Here is a 20,956-nt window from a genome sequence, read left to right as displayed (position 1 = left end):
GACCGAAACACCCACGGTGTCACTAGGGCGTGCACCGCTACTGCCTGAGGGTCCCTTGACCTGACAATACCTCCGAAGCTTCTTGTTGAGGCGTGACGCCATCATGTCTATTTGAGGAAGTCCCCAACGACTTATCTCTGCAAAAACTTCTTGATGAAGTCCCCACTCTCCTGGATGGAGATTGTGTCTGCTGAGGAAGTCTGCTTCCCAGTTGTCTACTCCCGGAATGAAGACTGCTGTCAAAGCGCTTACATGATTTTCCGCCCAGCGGAGAATCCTGGTGGCTTCCGCCATTGCCACCCTGCTCCTTGTTCCGCCTTGTCGGTTTACATGAGCCACGGCTGTGACGTTGTCTGACTGAATCAGAACCGGTAGGCCGCGAAGAAGATTCTCCGCTTGATGCAGGCCGTTGTATATGGCCCTCAATTCCAGTACGTTGATGTGTAGACAAGCCTCCTGGCTTTACCATAGTCCCTGAAAATGTTTTCCTTGCGTGACTGCTCCCCATCCTCGGAGGCTTGCGTCAGTGGTCACCAGAACCCAGTCCTGAATGCCGAACCTGCGACCCTCTAGAAGGTGAGCACTCTGCAGCCACCACAGGAGAGACACCCTGGCCCTTGGGGACAAGCTGATTTTCTGATGAATGTGAAGATGGGACCTGGACCATTTGTCCAGAAGATCCCACTGAAAAGTCCTCGCATGAAACCTGCCGAAGGGGATGGCCTCGTAGGACGCCACCATTTTCCCCAGCACTCGAGTGCATTGATGAACTGACACCCTTTTCGGTTTCAACAGGTCTCTGACATGTTCTGGAGTTCCTGGGCTTTTTCCATCAGGAGAAAAACCCTCTTTTGTTCTGTGTCCAGAATCATGCCCAAGAAAGATAGCCGAGTCGTTGGAAGCAACTGTGACTTCGGCAGATTGAGAATCCAGCCATGTTGCTGCAGCACTCTCAGGGAGAGCGACATGCTTTTCAACAACTGTTCTCTTGATCTCGCTTTTATCAGGAGATCGTCCAAGTACGGGATAATTGTGACTCCCTGCCGGCGCAGGAGCACCATCATTTCCGCCATTACCTTGGTGAAAATCCTCGGGGCCGTGGAAAGCCCAAACGGCAACGTCTGAAACTGGTAATGACATTCCTGTACAGCGAATCTCAGGTACGCCTGATGATGGGGATATATGGGGACATGAAGGTATGCATCCTTTATGTCTAGTGACACCATAAAATCCCCCCCTTCCAGGCTGGAGATAACTGCCCGGAGTGATTCCATCTTGAATTTGAACTTTTTCAAGTACAGGTTTAGGGATTTTAAATTTAAAATGGGTCTGACCGAGCCATCCGGTTTCGGGACCACAAACAGGGTTGAATAGTACCCCTGCCCCTGTTGAAGTAGGGGAACCTTGACAACCACTTGTTGTTGACACAGTTTTTGAATAGCAGTTAAAACTCCCCTTTCTGGGGAAGAAGCTGGTAAGGCAGATTTGAAAAACTGGCGAGGAGGCACGTCTTCGAATTCCAGTTTGTAACCTTGGGACACAATTTCTATTGCCCAAGGATCCACCTCTGACCGAACCCAGACGTGGCTGAAGAGTCGAAGACGTGCCCCCACCGGCGCAGACTCCCTCAGTGTAGCCCCAGCGTCATGCGGTGGATTTAGTAGAAGCCGGGGAGGACTTTTGCTCCTGGGAACTAGCCGTAGCAGGTTGCCTTATCCCTTACCCCTGGCGAGGAAGGAAGAGCCCCGACCTCTTCTGGTCTTATGCGACTGAAAGGACTGCATCTGATATTGCGGCGTTTTCTTTTGCTGTGGGGAAACATAAGGTAAAAAAGTAGATTTGCCCGCGGTAGCTGTGGAAACCAGGTCCGCGAGACCTTCCCCAAATAAATCCTCACCTTTGTAAGGCAAAACTTCCATATGCTTCTTTGAGTCGGCATCACCCGACCATTGGCGGGTCCACAGGGCTCGCCTAGCAGAAATCGCCATGGCGTTGGATCTTGAACCTAGCAGACCAACGTCTCTCATATATAAGACTGCATCTTTAATGTGACCTAAGGTCAATAAAATGGTATCCCTTATCCAGGGTATCAATGTCAGCTGACAAGGTATCCGTCCAAGCCGCAACAGCGCTACAAACCCAAGCCGACGCTATTGCCAGTCTGAGCAAGGCCCCCGTATGTGTATAAATTTATTTTAAGGTAGTTTCCGGTCTGCGATCAGCAGGATCCTTGAGGGCGGCCGTTTCTGGAGACGGCAGCGCCACCTTTTTGGACAAGCGCGTTAACGCCTTGTCCACCCTGGGTGAGGATTTCCACCGTAATCTGTCCTGCGCAGGGAAAGGATACGCCATAAGAATTCTTTTGGGAATCTGCAGTTTCTTGTCTGGAGTTTCCCAAGCCTTTTCAAATAACGCGTTTAGCTCATGAGATGGGGGAAAGGTTACCTCAGGTTTCTTTTCCTTAAACATGTGTACCCTCTTGTCAGGGACAGAGGGGTCATCAGTGATATGTAAAACATCCTTTATTGCAATAATCATATAATGAATACTTTTGGCCACCCTTGGGTGTAACCTCGCATCATCGTAGTCGACACGGGAATCAGAATCCGTGTCGGTATCAGTGTCTGCTACTTGGGACAGGGGACGTTTCTGAGACCCTGAAGGGCCCTGTGACACAGCCAAAGCCATGGATTGACTACCTGTTCCATCCCTGGACTCTGGTTTGCCCAACCTCTGATGTACTAACACATTTGCATTTAAAACATTCAGCATATCCATCCAATCATGTGTCGGCGTTGCCGACGGAGACACCACAATCTGATCCACCTCCTCAGATGAGCCTTCCGCTTCAGACATGCCGACACACGCGTACCGACACCCCCACACACTCAGGGATATATCTATATGGAGACAGTTCCCCAATAAGGCCCTTTGGAGAGACAGAGAGAGAGAGAGAGTATGCAGCACACACCCAGCGCCAACTGACACTGGAAACAAGATTCCCAGATAAACAGCGCTTTTACATAAATATATGTATATCTATACACTCACTGCGCCTTACAAGTGCCCCCCCCCCCCCCTCTTTTTTGCCCCGTGTCACCGTGTTCAGCAGGGGTGAGTCCGGGGAGCCAGCTTCTCTGCAGTGTGCTGTGGCGAAAATGGCGCTGGTTAGTGCTGTGGGATCAAGCTCCGCCCCCTCAGCGGCGGGCTTCGGACCCGCTTAATTTTTCAATACTGGCGGTGGATTTTAATATATATTGCCTCCGCAGCCTATATATGCCTGTTAGCCAGTCCTAGAGGTTTATTATTGCTGCCCAGGGCGCCCCCCCTGCGCCCTGCACCCATCATTGCCTGCAGTGTGTGTTGTGTGTGGGAGCAATGGCGCGCATCATTTTACCGCTGCGCGTTACCTCAGAGAAAATCTGAAGTCTTCTTTCTTCTTATACTCACCCGGCTTCTATCTTCCGGCTCTGTGAGGAGGACGGCGGCGCGGCTCCGGGACGAACGGCGAGGGTGAGACCTGCGTTCCGACCCTCTGGAGCTAATGGTGTCTAAGTCTTCTGTCTTCTGCATACTCACCCGGCTTCTTTCTTCTGGCTTCTGTGAGGGGGGTGACGGCGCGGCTCCGGGAACAAGCAGCTAGGCGCACCAAGTGATCAAACCCTCTGGAGCTAATGGTGTCCAGTAGCCTAAGAAGTAGAGCCCTTAACTAAGTAGTCTGACTTCTCTCCCCTCAGTCCCACGATGCAGGGAGCCTGTAGGTCTCCCTGAAAATAAAAAACCTAACAAAGTCTTTTCTAGAGAAACTCAGGAGGGCACCCCTAGTGAGGGTCCAGTCAGTCCTGGGCACAAAGTCTGAGGTCTGGAGGAGGGGCATAGAGGGAGGAGCCAGTTCACACCCAGTCAAAGTCTTTTCAGTGTGCCCAAGCGCCTGCGGATCCCGTCTATACCCCATGGTCCTTTTGGAGTCCCCAGCATCCTCTAGGACGTAAGAAAAATAATATATTTTATAGATGTAATGGGTTTATGGTGCCGCTATAATAGGAGCCCCAGACTGGATTTAGACACTACAAAAGTGTTGTGGGGGACGGAGGGGTGAGAGGGTGAAAATGCTGCTGGGCTGTTATCATATCGGAAGTATGCGTTCAGGATCCCTGCAGCCGCCATAATAGGTTAGGGTTTGGCTGCAGAGAGGGGGTGTAAGTGTTAGGCACTAAGGGGGAGGGTTAGGTTTAGGCTGTGTGAAACGGAGGGTTAGGGGTGGGAGGTTAGGGTACCCTCTGCACCCTTGTCGGCATTGCTGCGATCGGGATGCTGGTGTTGGTATACTGAATGCCGGCATCCTAACCGCCGACTTCGGACACTTGGTACAACCACTGGATTCGAGTCATGCTGCCTGTAATTTATGTGCTGAGTGATCAACTTTAGTGACACTCACTGTGCTGGCTGTCTTTACAGTAACCACCAGCAACCAACAAAGACAGCCAGCACAGTGAGTGTCACTGAAGTTGATCAGTCAGCACATAAATTACAGGTAGAATGACTCGAATCCAGTGGTTGTACCAAGTGTCCTGTATGCTGCACAGACCAACAGCACTGCCACCCTCTCGCCTCACCCCCACCCCATGCAAAATTTCTGTGGTGTTTAACAACCTGCAGCCCCCATCTCTGCCTTCCCACCGATATGAGCAGCCCCCCAGCCACCACCGCAAGTGCAGCTCACCCTTCCTCACAGCACTTACAGTCCGCGGTCACCGGCGTTCACCTCCCTCCGCAGCACAGTGTGTAGCGCACCGCAGAGCCGTCCTCACTCTCTGTCCGGCCCCCGTGAAGCTGCAGCAGGTGATCGGGGGAGGGGAGGGCGCGCCGCCGCAAGAGAATTTGTACGGCTCCACCTCTGTCCTCTATTTTTAAAGACAACCAGTACAACCAGCTTCAGCGGAGCGCGTCCCCGGGGACCCACACAGTTTAGAAAAGCGAGTTCCCGGACCACAGAACTGGATAAAATATGCGCTATAGCGCGTATTTGCGAACACTGAAGGTTCTCCAACACTTCAAACTTGCCACACGTGAAGTCAGTTCAGACACTGCCAGCTTGAGTCAGGTCATTACCCTCATCGGGCTTTTGCAGAAGCAGCTAGAGAAATTGAAGGAGGAGCCAAGACGGAGCGATTCCGCAAAGTATGAGGGACTTGTGGATGGAGCCCTTCATTCGCTTTGCCAGGATTCAAGGGTGGTCAATCTGTTGAAATCAGAGCACTACATTTTGGCCACCGTGCTCGATCCTAGGTTTAAAGCATACGTTGTATCTCTCTTTCCGGCAGACACAAGTTTGCAGAGGTTCAAAGACCTGCTGGTGAGAAAATTGGCAACTCAAGCAGAACGTGACCCGTCAACAGCTCCTCCTTCACTTTGTCCTGCAACTGGGGCTGCAAGGAAAAATAAGATTTTACTTACCGATAAATCTATTTCTCGTAGTCCGTAGTGGATGCTGGGGACTCCGTAAGGACCATGGGGATATAGCGGCTCCGCAGGAGACAGGGCACAATAATAAAAGCTTTAGGATCAGGTGGTGTGCACTGGCTCCTCCCCCTATGACCCTCCTCCAAGCCTCAGTTAGGATACTGTGCCCGGACGAGCGTGCATAATAAGGAAGGATATTGAATCCCGGGTAAGACTCATACCAGCCACACCAATTACACCGTACAACCTGTGATCTGAACCCAGTTAACAGTATGATAACAACGAAGGAGCCTCTGACAAGATGGCTCACAACAAGAATAACCCGATTTTTGTAACAATAACTATGTACAAGTATTGCAGACAATCCGCACTTGGGATGGGCGCCCAGCATCCACTACGGACTACGAGAAATAGATTTATCGGTAAGTAAAATCTTATTTTCTCTGACGTCCTAGTGGATGCTGGGGACTCCGTAAGGACCATGGGGATTATACCAAAGCTCCCAAACGGGCGGGAGAGTGCGGATGACCCTGCAGCACCGAATGAGAGACTCCACGTCCTCCTCAGCCAGGGTATCAAATTTGTAGAATTTAGCAAACGTGTTTGCCCCTGACCAAGTAACTGCTCGGCAAAGTTGTAAAGCCGAGACCCCTCGGGCAGTCGCCCAAGATGAGCCCCCTTCCTTTTGGAATGGGCTTTTACAGATTTTGGCTGTGGCAGGCCTGCCACAGAATGTGTAAACTGAATTGTATTACAAATCCAGCGAGCAATCGTCTGCTTAGAAGCAGGAGCACCCATCTTGTTGGGTGCATACAGGCTAAACAGCGAGTCAGATTTTCTGACTCCAGCCGTCCTGGAAACATATTTTTCAGGGCCCTGACAACGTCAAGTAACTTGGAGTCCTCCAAGTCCCTAGTACCCGCAGGTACCACAATAGGTTGGTTCATGTGAAAAACAGAAAACACCTTAAGGAGAAATTAAGGACGAGTCCTCAATTCTGCCCTGTCAGAATGAAAAATTAAGTAAGGGCTTTATATATGATAAAGCCGCCAATTCTGACACACGCCTGGCTGAAGCCAGGGCTAATAGCATCGTCACCTTCCATGTGAGATATTTTAAGTCCACAGTGGTGAGTGGTTCAAACCAATGTGACTTTAGGAAACTCAAAACAACATTGAGATCCCAAGGTGCCACTGGGGCACAAAATGAGGCTGTATATGCAGTACCCCTTTTACAAACATCTGAACGTCAGGCACTAAGGCCAGTTCTTTCTGGAAGAAATTCGACAGGGCCGAAATTTGAACCTTAATGGACCCTAATTTTAGGCCCATAGACAGTCCTGTTTTCAGGAAATGTAGGAAACGACCCAGTTGGAATTCCTCTGTAGGGGCCTTCTTGGCCTCACACCACGCAACATATCTTCACCAAATGCGGTGAAAATGTTTTGCGGTTACATCCTTCCTGTCTTTGACCAGGGTAGGGATGACTTCATCTGGAATGCCCTTTCAGGATCCGGCGTTCAACCGCCATGCCGTCAAACGCGGTCGCGGTAAGTCTTGGAACAGACAAGGCCCCTGCTGGAGCAGGTCCTTTCTTAAAGGTAGAGGCCACGGGTCTTCCGTGAACATCTCTTGAAGTTTCGGGTACCAAGTCCTTCTTGGCCAATCCGGAACCACGAGTATCGTTCTTACTCATCTCCCTCTCATGATTCTCAGTACTTTTGGTATGAGAGGCATAGGAGGGAACACATACTCTGACTGGTACACCCACAGTGTTACCAGAGCGTCCACCGCTATTGCCTGAGGGTCCCTTGACCTGGCGCAATATCTGTCTAGTTTTTTTGTTCAGGCGGGACGCCATCATGTCCACCTTTGGTTTTTCCCAACGGTTTACAATCATGTGGAAGACTTCCCGATGAAGTCCCCACTCTCCCGGGTAGAGGTCATGCCTGCTGAGGAAGTCTGCCTCCCAGTTTTCCACTCCCGGAATGAACACTGCTGAGAGTGTTATCACATGATTTTTCGCCCAGCGAAGAATCCTTGTAGTTTCTGCCATTTCCCTCCTGCTTCTTGTGCCGCCCTGTTTACGTGGGCGACTGCCGTGATGTTGTCCCACTGGATCAATACCGGCTGACCTTGAAGCAGAGGTCTTGCTAAGTTTAGAGCATTGTAAATTGCCCTTAGCTCCAGTATATTTATGTGGAGAGAAGTCTCCAGACTTGATCACACTCTCTGGAAATTTTTTCCTTGTGTGACTGCTCCCCAGCCACTCAGGCTGGCATCCGTGGTCACCAGGACCCAGTCCTGAATGCCGAATCTGCGGCCCTTTCATAGATGAGCACTCTGCAGCCACCGCAGAAGAAACACCCTTGTCCTTGGAGACCGGGTTATCCGCTGATGCATCTGAAGATGCGATCCGGACCATTTTTCCAGCAGATCCCACGGAAAGGTTCTTGCGTGAAATCTACCGAATGGGATCGCTTTGTAAGAAACCACCATTTTTCACAGGATCCTTGTGCAATGATGCACTGATACTTTTCCTGGTTTTAGGAGGTTCCTGACTAGCTCGGATAACTCCCTGGCTTTCTTCTCCGGGAGAAAACATCCTTTTCTGGACTGTGTCCAGAATCATCCCTAGGAACAGTAGACGTGTCGTCGGAAAAAACTGCGATTTTGGAATATTTAGAATCCACTCGTGCTGTCGTAGAACTACTTAAGATAGTGCTACTCCGACCTCCAACTGTTCTCTGGACCTTGCCTTTATCAGGAAAGCGTCCATATTTCTTTTAAGAAGAATCATCATTTCGGCCATTACCTTGGTAAAGACCCGGGGTGCCGTGGACAATCCAAACGGCAGCGTCTGAACCGATAGTGACAGTTCTGTACCACGAACCTGAGGTACCCTTGGTGAGAAGGCAAATTTGGACATGTAGGTAAGCGTCCCTGATATCCAGTGACACCATATCGTCCCCTTCTTCCTGGTTCGCTATCACTACTCTGAGTGACTCCATCTTGATTTGAACGCTTGTATGTAAGTGTTCAAATATTTCAGATCTCACCGAGCCGTCTGGCTTCAGTACCACAATATAGTGTGGAATAATACCCCTTCCCTTGTTGTAGAAGGGGTACTTTGATTATCACCTGCTGGGAATACAGCCTGTGAATTGTTCCCAATACTGCCTCCCTGTCGGAGGGAGACGTTGGTAAAGCAGACTTCAGGAACTTGTGAGGGGGAGACGTCTCGAATTTCCAATGTACACCTGGGATACTACGTGTAGGATCCAGGAGTCCACTTGTGAGTGAGCCCCCTGCGTGCTGAAACTCTTGAGATGACCCCCTACCGCACCTGAGTCCGCTTGTACTGCCCCAGCGTCATGCTGCGGACTTGGCAGAAGCTGTGGAGGGCTTCTGTTCCTGGGAATGGGCTGCCTGCTGCAGTCTTCTTCCCTTTCCTCTACCCCTGGGCAGATATGACTGGCCCTTTTGCCCGCCTGCCCTTATGGGGACGAAAGGACTAAGACTGAAAAGACTGTGTCCTTTTCTGCTGAGATGTGACTTGGGGTAACAAAAGGTGGATTTTTCAGCTGTTGCCATGGCCACCAGGTCCGATGGACCGCCCCTTTATACGGCAATACTTCCATGTGCCGTCTGGAATCTGCATCACCTGACCACTGTCGTGTCTTCGTCTGGCAGATATGGACATCACATTTACTCTTGATGCCAGAATGCAAATATCCCTCTGCGCATCTCGCATATATAGAAATGCATCTATAGTCAATAAAATCTTGTCCCTGTCAAGGGTATCAATATTTTCAGTCAGGAAATCCGACCAAGCCCCCTCAGCGCTGCACATCCAGGCTGAGGCGATTGCTGGTCGTAGTATAACACCAGTATGTGTGTATATACTTTTAGGATATTTTTCAGCTTCCTATCAGCTGGCTCCTTGAGGGCTGCCGTATCTGGAGACGGTAACGCCCCTTGTTTTTATAAGCGTGTGAGCGCCTTATCCACCCTAAGGTGTGTTTCCCAACTCGCCCTAACTTCTGGCGGGAAAGGGTATACCGCCAATAATTTTCTATCGGAGGAAACCCACGTATCATCACACACTTCATTTAATTTATCTGATTCAGGAAAAACTACAAGTAGTTTATTCACACCCTACATAATACCCTTATTTGTGGTACTTGTAGTATCAGAAATATGTAACACCTCCTTCATTGCCCTTAACATGAAACGTGTGGCCCTAAAAGGAAAATACGTTTGTTTATTCACCGTCGACACTGGAGTCAGTGTCCGTGTCTGTGTCTGTGTCAACCGACTGAGGTAAATGGGCGTTTTTACAAGCCCCTGACGGTGTCTGAGACGCCTGGACAGGTACTAATTTGTTTGCCGGACGTCTCATGTCGTCAACCGACCTTGCAGCGTGTTGACATTATCACGTAATTCCTAAATAAGCCATCCATTCCAGTGTCGACTCCCTAGAGAGTGACATCACCAATACAGGCAATTTGCTCTGCCTCCTCACCAACATCGTCCTCCTACATGTCGACACACACGTACCGACACACAGCACACACACAGGGAATGCTCTGATAGAGGACAGGACCCCACTAGCCCTTTGGGGAGACAGAGGGAGAGTTTGCCAGCACACACCAAAAACGCTATAATTATACAGGGACAACCCCTTATACAAGTGTTTTCCCTTATAGCATTTTTATATATGTAATCATATCGCCAAATAAGTGCCCCCCCTCTCTGTTTTAACCCTGTTTCTGTAGTGCAGTGCAGGGGAGAGCCTGGGAGCCTTCCTCACAGCAGAGCTGAGCAGGAAAATGGCGCCATGTGCTGAGGAGAATAGGCCCCGCCCCCTTTTCGGCGGGCTCTTCTCCCGGAGTTTGTGAGATCTGGCAGGGGTTAAATACATCCATATAGCCTCAAGGGCTATATGTGATGTATTTTAGCCATAAAAAGGTATTATACATTGCTGCCCAGGGCGCCCCCCCCCAGCGCCCTGCACCCTCAGTGACAGTTGGTGACTGTTGGTGAAGTGTGCTGACAACAATGGCGCACAGCTGCAGTGCTGTGCGCTACCTTATGAAGACTGAAAGTCTTCTGCCGCCTGTTTCTGGACTCTGGACCTCTTCAACTTCGGCATCTGCAAGGGGGGTCGGCGGCACGGCTCCGGGACGAACCCCAGGGTGAGACCTGTGTTCCGACTCCCTCTGGAGCTAATGGTGTCCAGTAGCCTAAGAAGCAAATCCATCCTGCACGCAGGTGAGTTTACTTCTCTCCCCTAAGTCCCTCGTAGCAGTGAGCCTGTTGCCAGCAGGTCTCACTGAAAGAAAAAAACCTAACTTAAACTTTTATTCTAAGCAGCTCAGGAGAGCCACCTAGATTGCACCCTTCTCGGCCGGGCACAAAAATCTAACTGAGGCTAGGAGGAGGGTCATAGGGGGAGGAGCCAGTGCACACCACCTGATCCTAAAGCTTTTATTATTGTGCCCTGTCTCCTGCGGAGCCGCTATATCCCCATGGTCCTTACGGAGTCCCCAGCATCCACTAGGACGTCAGAGAAAGGATATGATTTCCTAGCCCACCCGCTGGCGGTGATGCAGGGCAGTCAGGAGCGAGTGCCGACATCTGGTCCGAACTGAAGGACCTGCCAATGATTACTGACATGTCTAATGTCACTGCATATGATTCTGTCACCACTGAAAGAATGGTGGAGGATTATATGAGTGACAGCATCCAAGTAGGCATGTCAGACATTCCGTACATATACTGGCAGGAAAAAGAGGCAATTTGGATGCCTTTGCACAAACTGGCTTTATTTTAGCTAAGTTGCCCCCCCCTCCCCCTCCAGTGTGTACTCCGAAACAGTGTTTAGTGCAGCCGGTAACCTTGTCAGCGATCGTTGTAGGAGGTTACTTCCACATAATGTGGAGAAGCTGATGTTCATCAAAATGGAATTATAAATTCCTCCGGGAAGACCTTTACCAGCAATTGCCTCCAGAAAGTACACAGGGACCTGTGATGGTGGATCCCAGTGGGGACGATTTAATACTCTGCGAGGAGGAGGATGTACATACTGAAAGGGGTGTGGAATCGGAGGATGAGGTCGACATCTTGCCTCTGTAGAGCCAGTTTGTGCAAGGAGAGATTGATTGCTTCTTTTTTGGTGGGGGCCCAAACAAACCAGTCATTTCAGCCACAGTCGTATGGCAGACCCTGTCGCTGAAATGATTGGTTTGTTAAAGTGTGCATGTCCTGTTTATACAACATAAGGGTGGGTGGGAGGGCCCAAGGACAATTCCATCTTGCACCTCTTTTTCTTCTATGCATCATGTGCTGGTTGGGGCCTAGTTTTTTTAAGTGCCATCCTGTCTGCAACTGCAGTGCCACTCCTAGATGGGCCAGTTGTTTGCGCCGCACACTTGTGTCGCTTAGCTTGGTCATACAGCTATCTCACTGCACCTCTTTTTCTTCTTTGCATGATGTTCTGTTTGGGGCCTATTTTTTAAATATGCCATCCTGTCTGCCACTGCAGTGCCACTCCTAGATGGGCCAGGTGTTTGTGCCGCACACTTGTGTCGCTTAGCTTAGTCATACAGCTACGTCGGTGCAACTTTTAGGCCTAAAAACAATATTGTGAGGTGTTCAGAATAGACTGCAAATTAGAGGAAATTAATGCTATTGAGGTTAATAACACCGTAGGATCAAAATGACACCCAAAGTCTGTGATTTTAGCTGTTTAAGTTTCTTCAAAAATCATCCAGATCAAAAACACGAAAGGGTGGTTTTGGCAAAACCAATCCAGATCCAAAAACACAAAAAGTACCCGCCGCACATCTCTAGTTTCAAGCTCTCTCACAAAACCCACCAATTCCTGCTACTGTTCCTTCGGCTAGAATCCCTAGGGAAATAGTAAAGGCCACAAAAAATGGGGTTCTCACTACCCAAGGACAACTAGTGGGCTAGTTTCTGTGCCTCTGGTGCAGTGGGTATGAAAGTAATAATATTGTTCTTTACAGGTCCCAGCAAACCTACCACAGCATGATGGCACAGAAACAAAGCTGTTAACCTTTTGAATATTATGTTATATGAAGATCCCCGGCACCCCTTGTTCACCAGTGTATTACCTACAAATCCATTAAACAGGTCTGTTCTTCAGTACATGTAGCATCCATGGGTTATGGTAAAGCAAAAATAAAATGGAAGCAACCAAGCAGTTACTCACAGACACTCATATTGGCGGCATTTCTAAAAGCGCCACTTAGTAAATCCAGGATTTTTATACTTGTAACGTTAAAAACATCAATGGTGAACAGATGTTAAATTGTATTCTAAACCCTGGCATCTGCGCGATTATGGGATTTAGTAAATGCGATGATTGCAAAACTGCCAGAAAACCATGGCAAAATGCAAAACCATAAACCTTGGCCTATATTATAAAAAAGTGAGCTGCGCAATAACAAATAAACGGAGCGTAACGTCATTCTGGTAGAAGTTTAAAAGTATACTCCAGTTCCAACAGCCACATTGAAGCAGCAAGTTGTATGACCTCATCTCCTGAAGATCTCATATTTAGAAAAGTTAAAAAAGAACAAAACACACAATTACTTCTCTAGTTGCTACACAGGGGTCAATTTGATTAGGGGTGAAGGGGATGAGTTGCCATTGCAAAAGCGTATAAACACCAGCAGAACTCACCCCCCTCTCCCCCAAGATTCCACTATTTTTGTAAGTAACCCTATGGGGTTGCGAACAAAAATCTGAATGTGGTAGTACTGAGAGGATAGCATTTAGCAAGAACATCTCTCCTAATTGAATTGAACCCAAAGTGATAGAAAGACATGAATGCATTTGTAGCTTGTGGATATCACTAGTCAGGACAGCTAAACAAGGTGGTTTTCAAGGTTATACATTTCAAGAGACATCATAATCTACAAGTGTCACAGCCAGCCAGACGATACTGTATGTAAAGCTAGCAAACCGTTTTGGAAATATGCATGTCCAGTCAACTGCAGACAATTTCCTGTGACACTGAACAAAATTATTTTAAAAGCAAGTTAAGTAAATGTCCCTCTGCAATTTAACATCACTACTTAAGTAGGAACTTTTGACCTTTAAATAATAACCACAACAATTAAATGTTAATGTTCACATATAAAACAATTGTTTGCAATCAATTAAAAAAAAAAAAATTAAAATAAAAAAGGATTAATTGCAGTTTTATAGTACACACTGATGTACCTTCTTGCAATACAGTATAGGAAGAGAACAGAAAATATATCAACAATGCCACCTGCATGCAACAAGACAACACTACACTCCACTGAAGATAATGTGGATAGATGGCAACCTTCAAGTGGTGACCTGATAGAGAAATGTTATTTCAAAACTTCATAGCAATTATTTCTATAGTGACATGAATGTTTGAAACCTTGGCACCGCCATTTATAAAGGCTCCTGCCTACAGCACATTAGAAGCAGATGTTTTGTTGACTGAACCAACATAAGTTTATAAGGTGTATTCTGTCACTCATTCCTCAAGCATGGACATTCTTAAAATCTGGACTGTAATGGCGGAGTTTGGGAACATCTGCAATAAGCAGTCCTTTTTGGCTGTTTAAAAATGGTTCTAGTTATAAATTTCAGTTTGTTCCTGTGGTCTCACTTTCAGGTGTGGAATAGATTACAAGCCACCTAGGGAGAGATTTAGCTCTGTGTGCACATAACTGGTCAATCAGGAGAACTAAGCTCAAGGCATTTAGTGGGGGGATGAACTAAGCCTTGGAGAGTCTCTCTCTGTCTACTTTTTCACTTTCCATGGCTTAGTACATCTGCCACATAGGGGTATATGCAATTCACGGCGAATCGCGGCAAATTATCGCCGTTTTTTAATTCAACAGGTGAATTCCGGCAGGTGGCTGCCGGAATTCACCATATTCAATGAAAAACAAATTCGACAATCCCGCGGGCGAAAAACGGCCGATTTGCCGGATTTTGCCGCGAATTAAAAAAACGGGTAAAAACCCTGAAAAAAATGGCGTGGGGTCCCCCCTCCAAAGCATAACCAGCCTCGGGCTCTTTGAGCTGGTCCTGGTTCTAAAAATGCGGGGACAAAATTGACATGGGATCCCCCGTATTTTTAAAACCAGCACCGGGCTCTGCGCCTGATGCTGGTGCAAAAAATACGGGGGACAAAAAGAGTAGGGGTCCCCCGTATTTTATACACCAGCATCGGGTTCCACTAGCTGGACAGATGCCACAGCCGGGGGTCACTTTTATACAGCGCCCTGCGGCCGTGGCATTAAATATCCAACTAGTCACCCCTGGCCGGGGTACCCTGGGGGAGTGGGGACCCCTTCAATCAAGGGGTCCCCCCCCCCAGCCACCCAAGGGCCAGGGGTGAAGCCCGAGGCTGTCCCCCCCCCCATCCAAAGGCTGCGGATGGGAGGCTGATAGCCTTGAGTAAAATGACAGAATATTGTTTTTTCCAGTAGTACTACAAGTCCCAGCAAGCATCCCCTGCAAGCTGGTACTTGGAGAACCACAAGTACCAGCATGCGGGAGAAAAACGGGCCCGCTGGTACCTGTAGTACTACTGGGAAAAAAATACCCAAATAAAAACAGGAGACACACACCACACACCGTGACTTTATTACACACCGCCGACACACACATACTTACCTATGTTGACACGCCGACTGGCACAGTCTCCGACGATCCGAGGGTACCTGTGAAAAAAATTATACTCACCTGCCAGTGTCCAGAGATAAATCCACGTCCAGAGATCAAATCCTCATACTTGGCAAAATAACAAAACGCACACCCGTACCAACGGACTGAAAGGGGTCCCATGTTGACACATGAGACCCCTTTCCACGAATGCCGGGACACCACGTGACTCCGGTCACTGAGGTCCCTTCAGCCAATCAGGAAGCGCTACTTCCGTGCGCGTGTGACCTCAGACAGCGCATCGCAAAGCTTCTCCCATTACTTTCAATGGTGGGAACTTTGCCGTCAGCGGTGGGGTTACCCGCGGTCAGCCGCTGACCGGCGGGTGACCCCACCGCTAGCCGCAAAGTTCCCACCATTGAATATAATGGAGAGGCTTTGCGATGCGCTGTCAGCTCAGACGCGCACAGAGCCAATCAGCAGAGTGCAAGGACGTTGCGCTCGCTGATTGGCTTACGAGACCTTTCAGTGACAGCTGTCACGTAGAGGTCTCTGCATTCGGGGAAAGGGGTCTCATGTGTCAACATGGGACCCCTTTCAGTCCGCTGGCACGGGTTTTTGCGTTTTGTTATTTTGCCAAGTACCTGGATTATACTCTGGACGTGGATTTATCTCTGGACGCTGGAAGGTGAGTATAATTTTTTAACAGGTACCCTCGGATAGTCGGAGACTGTGGCAGTCGGTGTGTCAACATAGGTAAGTATGTGTGTGTCGGCAGTATGTAATAAAGTTGTACTTGTCACGGTGTGTGTGTCCTGTTTTTATTTGGGTATTTTTTTTCCAGTAGTACTACTACAGGTACCAGCGGGCCCGTTTTTCTCCCGCATGCTGGTACTTGTGGTTCTCCAAGTACCAGCTTGCGGGGAGGCTTGCTGGGACTTGTAGTACTACTGGAAAAAACAATATTCTGACATTTTTCTCAAGGCTATCAGCCTCCCATCCGCAGCCCTTGGATGGGGGGGGGGGGGGGGGGGGACAGCCTCGGGCTTCACCCCTGGCCCTTGGGTGGCTGGGGGAAGGGGACCCCTTGATTGAAGGGGTCCCGACTCCCCCAGGGTACCCCGGACAGGGGTGACTAGTTGGATATTTAATGCCACGGCCGCAGGGCGCTGTATAAAAGTGACCCCCGGCTGTGGCATTATCTGTCCAGCTAGTGGAGCCCGATGCTGGTGTATAAAATACGGGGGACCCCTACTCTTTTTGTCCCCCGTATTTTTTGCACCAGCATCAGGCGCAGAGCGCGGTGCTGGTTTTAAAAATACGGGGGAACCCCTGTCAATTTTTCCCCCGCATTTTTAGAACCAGGACCAGCTCGAAGAGCCCGAGGCTGGTTATGCTTTGGAGGGGGGACCCCACGCCATTTTTTTCAGGGATTTTACCATTCCATCCAAAAAAAAATAATAATATTATTTTTAAAAATATATAAATAATACTTGTGCCTCCAAAAAAGACAAACCAAGTACCTAATCCCTTCTAATATAAATAGATATGATATTACCAAGAAAAAAAAAACACAAAAAAAACATGTTTTAAAAATTTTTTTTAGTTTCACCCTCCAAAGTGTGTCGGATTGAAAATGACGAATTTACTGTCTAAAAGCACTGTTGTCGAATTTCCAAACTTCCATTGAATAGACTTTGGTCGAATTGCAGCATGTGTATCATTGCAAAAAAGTCGAATTTGTCAAAAGTCGAATTTCAAAAAGTCGAATTTTGAAAGTCCGTTTTATTGTCGGAAAGTACTGAACTGCATTGTCGATTTTTTTTTTTGGCGAAAAATTCCCGAAATTCGACAATTTCGGGAATTCGACCGCAATTGCATATACCCCATAGTGTTAATGTGCTTCTCCACCTGCAGATTCATTTGTTGATTTCAAAGTACATAGTTTTTCTTTATAGGCAACTTCTGTATTCTTCTGTTCGGTTTATAAACGAGCAGAATGTTTTAGTTTAATTTGGCTCTGCTGTGCTCACTATTTTGAAAGCAAATGTAGCAAGAAATTAACGTTATGTTGTATACCAGGCCAAAACAAAAAGCATCATATATATATATATATATATATATATATATATATATATATATATATATATATATATATATATATCACAATAAAGAAAATGAAATGTAATTAGTAAAAGTTGCAGAAGATCAAGTACAATCACTACATTGTACAGCAAGTAATCGGAGGATTTAGGTATCCCATCCAAATGCTATGTCTGCTTACCTAAACAAGATGTACACAACCATTTCCATGCTTCTGCTGATGTCACAAAGAGGCCAGAAGTGAGGGGAAAGTAGAATGGGCACTCAAAGTACATTTTTAAATTAAATAAAAATTAAAAAAAAAAAAATTTGTGCTGGCATAATTAGTCTGCAGCTGCAGACTAGTACTTAGAACCATCTATTGGTACAATAACTACTTTGTTGGGTTTTCTGGCATGTATATGAAAGTGAATATTGGGGGTTATTCAGGTTTGCTAGCAGAGTGTTAGATTTGGGTGGGTTATATTGTTTCTGTGCAGGGTAAATACTGGCTGCTTAATTTCAACACTGCAATTTAGATTTCACTTTGAACACACCCAACCCAAATCTAAATCTCTGCACAGAATACATCTGCCCCCTGCAGTGCACCATGGTTTTGCCCAATTGCTAACTTTTTTGGCTAACAAACCTGAATAAGGACAATAGGGGGTAGATCAGACCTGATCCGCTCGCTAGCGTTTTTTGCAGCGCTGCGATGTCAGAACTGCGCATGCGTATGTACTGCAATGCGCAAGCGTGTCGCACAGTACAAAAGCAGATCGCAGCTCAGCGATGGGTTTGTGCGAAGAATCCATTCTCACAGGCAATCGCAAGATTGACAGGAAGAAGCCGTTTGTGGGTGGTAACTGACAGTTTTCTGGGAGTGGTTGGAAAAACGCAGCGTGTCCATGCGTTTGCAGGGAGGGCTCCCGACGTGAATTACGGTCCCGGACAGGCTGAAGTGTTCGCAGCATCTAAGTCCTGGGCTACTCAGACTGTACAGGATCTGTTTGTACAGCTCTGCTACACATGCGTTTGCACACTTGCAAAGCGAAAATACACTTCCCTATGGGCGGCGACTTGATAGTTCACAGCAGTGCAAAAAATCCCTAGCGAGCGACCAGGTCTGAATTAGTCCCTTCTTCCCTTCAAGATTTGCTCAAGCATCCAGTTTTTTCAGGTTGGTCGGAGAGGTGAAGGAGGGTTTAAGGGCTTTAAATGCGTGGGTCAATACTTTCAACTACATTCTTAATGGGGTAGGAAGCTAGTGTAGCTATATGATAATAAACACTGGGGAGGGTTCTTATTCGGGGGGGATTTAAGGGCTTTAAACGTGAGGGTCAAGACTTTCAACTACATTCTTAATAGGGTAGGGCAGAGGTTCCCAAACTTTTCTGAATCACGGCGACCTAGAGCATCAGAATTTTTTTCACAGCACCCCTAGGCCAAAAGTTTCTTATTGAGAAATTTGGAAAGAAATATTAAATTAAGCAAATTGTGTTTCTACGTTTATATGTCATCCTTCGGTTCTATTGTGTGGTGAGGGACAGGATTTGCTTCCGTTTGTCCACATATTTTATGAATGACAGCCAGCAGCACTGGTTTTGCCTATTACATTGACCATAAATAACTTGAATTGGTCCTGTACCACCAATCCAAGGCACTCCTGCAAGTGACTTGAAGCACCCCAGGGTGCCACGGCACACAGTTTGAGAACCACTGGGGTAGGGAGTTAGTGAAGCTATATAGTACTAGACAATTGCATGTCCTGAGACCGACACGGGCAGTAGAAGGTGCCCCTCGCTAACTGAACTGAAGCAAAAAAAGAGGAGTGGCGACCGGGGTAAATAAAGGGGACTTGCATAGAGTGGAGAGGAGAGACGAGAGACAAGATACTGTGATTTGGCATTTGCTGGATAATATGTACTAGTTGTATTAGGAAAGTGTGTTCCACAAGGATTTGCAAAAATACATCAACATGAAAGGGACATGTAAAAGCAGAAAAAAATAAGAATTTACTTACCGATAATTCTATTTCTCGGAGTCCGTAGTGGATGCTGGGGTTCCTGAAAGGACCATGGGGAATAGCGGCTCCGCAGGAGACAGGGCACAAAAAGTAAAGCTTTAGGATCAGGTGGTGTGCACTGGCTCCTCCCCCCATGACCCTCCTCCAAGCCTCAGTTAGGATACTGTGCCCGGACGAGCGTACACAATAAGGAAGGATTTATGAATCCCGGGTAAGACTCATACCAGCCACACCAATCACACTGTACAACCTGTGATCTGAACCCAGTTAACAGTATGATAACAGCGGAGCCTCTGAAAGATGGCTCACAACAATAATAACCCGATTTTTGTAACTATGTACAAGTATTGCAGATAATCCGCACTTGGGATGGGCGCCCAGCATCCACTACGGACTCCGAGAAATAGAATTATCGGTAAGTAAATTCTTATTTTCTCTATCGTCCTAGTGGATGCTGGGGTTCCTGAAAGGACCATGGGGATTATACCAAAGCTCCCAAACGGGCGGGAGAGTGCGGATGACTCTGCAGCACCGAATGAGAGAACTCCAGGTCCTCCTTAGCCAGGTTATCAAATTTGTAGGATTTTACAAACGTGTTTGCCCCTGACTAAATAGCCGCTCGGCAAAGTTGTAAAGCCGAGACCCCTCGGGCAGCCGCCCAAGATGAGCCCACCTTCCTTGTGGAATGGGCATTTACATATTTTGGCTGTGGCAGGCCTGCCACAGAATGTGCAAGCTGAATTGTATTACACATCCAACTAGTAAAAGTCTGCTTAGAAGCAAGAGCACCCAGTTTGTTGGGTGCATACAGGATAACAGCAAGTCAGTTTTCCTGACTCCAGCCGTCCTGGAACCTATATTTTCAGGGCCCTGACCACATCTAGCAACTTGGAGTCCTCCAAGTCCCTAGTAGGCGCAAGACACCACAATAAGCTGGTTCAGGTGAAACACTGACACCACCTTAGGGAGAGAACTGGGGACGAGTCCGCAGCTCTGCCCTGTCCGAATGGACAAACAGATATGGGCTTTTTTGAGAAAAAAACCACCAATTTGACACTCGCCTGGTCCAGGCCAGGTCCAAGAGCATGTTCACTTTTTATGTGAGATGCTTCAAATCCACAGATTTGACTGGTTTTAAACCAATGTGTTTTGAGGAATCCCAGAACTACGTTGAGATCCCACAGTGCCACTGGAGGCACAAAAGGGGGTTGTATATGCAATACTCCCTTGACAAACTTCTGGACTTCAGGAACTGAAGCCAATTCTTTCTGGAAGAAAAATCGACAGGGCCGAAATTTGAACCTTAATGGACCCCAATTTGAGGCCCATAGACACTCCTGTTTGCAGGAAATGCAGGAATCGACCGAGTTGAAATTTCTTCGTGGGGCCTTCCTGGCCTCACACCACGCAACATATTTTCGCCACATGTGGTGATAATGTTGTGCGGTCACCTCCTTTCTGGCTTTGACCAGGGTAGGAATGACCTCTTCCTGAATGCCTTTTCCCTTAGGATCCGGCGTTCCACCGCCATGCCGTCAAACGCAGCTGCGGTAAGTCTTGGAACAGACATGGTACTTGCTGAAACAAGTCCCTTCTTAGCGGCAGAGGCCATAAGTCCTCTGTGAGCATCTCTTGAAGTTCCGGGTACCAAGTCCTTCTTGGCCAATCCGGAGCCATGAGTATAGTTCTTACTCCTCTACGTCTT

At 47.7% G+C, this 20,956-nt stretch overlaps 1 protein-coding gene and 1 long non-coding RNA gene across 4 annotated transcripts in view; one reads left to right on the top strand and one right to left on the bottom strand.

Annotated features, from left to right (window-relative positions):
* The window catches only part of BRCA1 (BRCA1 DNA repair associated), a 373,734-nt gene that overhangs the window by 315,289 nt on the left and 37,489 nt on the right, over positions 1-20,956 (bottom strand). The gene's annotated exons all lie outside the window — the stretch shown is intronic.
* On the top strand, positions 10,296-12,632 carry LOC135057818 (uncharacterized). Its single transcript, XR_010244381.1, has 2 exons — positions 10,296-10,736; positions 12,494-12,632. It is a non-coding gene; the product is annotated as an uncharacterized LOC135057818 (long non-coding RNA).

This window comes from Pseudophryne corroboree, chromosome 3, assembly GCF_028390025.1.
Source record: "Pseudophryne corroboree isolate aPseCor3 chromosome 3, aPseCor3.hap2, whole genome shotgun sequence".
NCBI lineage: Eukaryota > Metazoa > Chordata > Amphibia > Anura > Myobatrachidae > Pseudophryne > Pseudophryne corroboree.
Note: the sequence above shows the minus strand (reverse complement) of the source record. Positions and strands in the feature narration are given on the sequence as shown.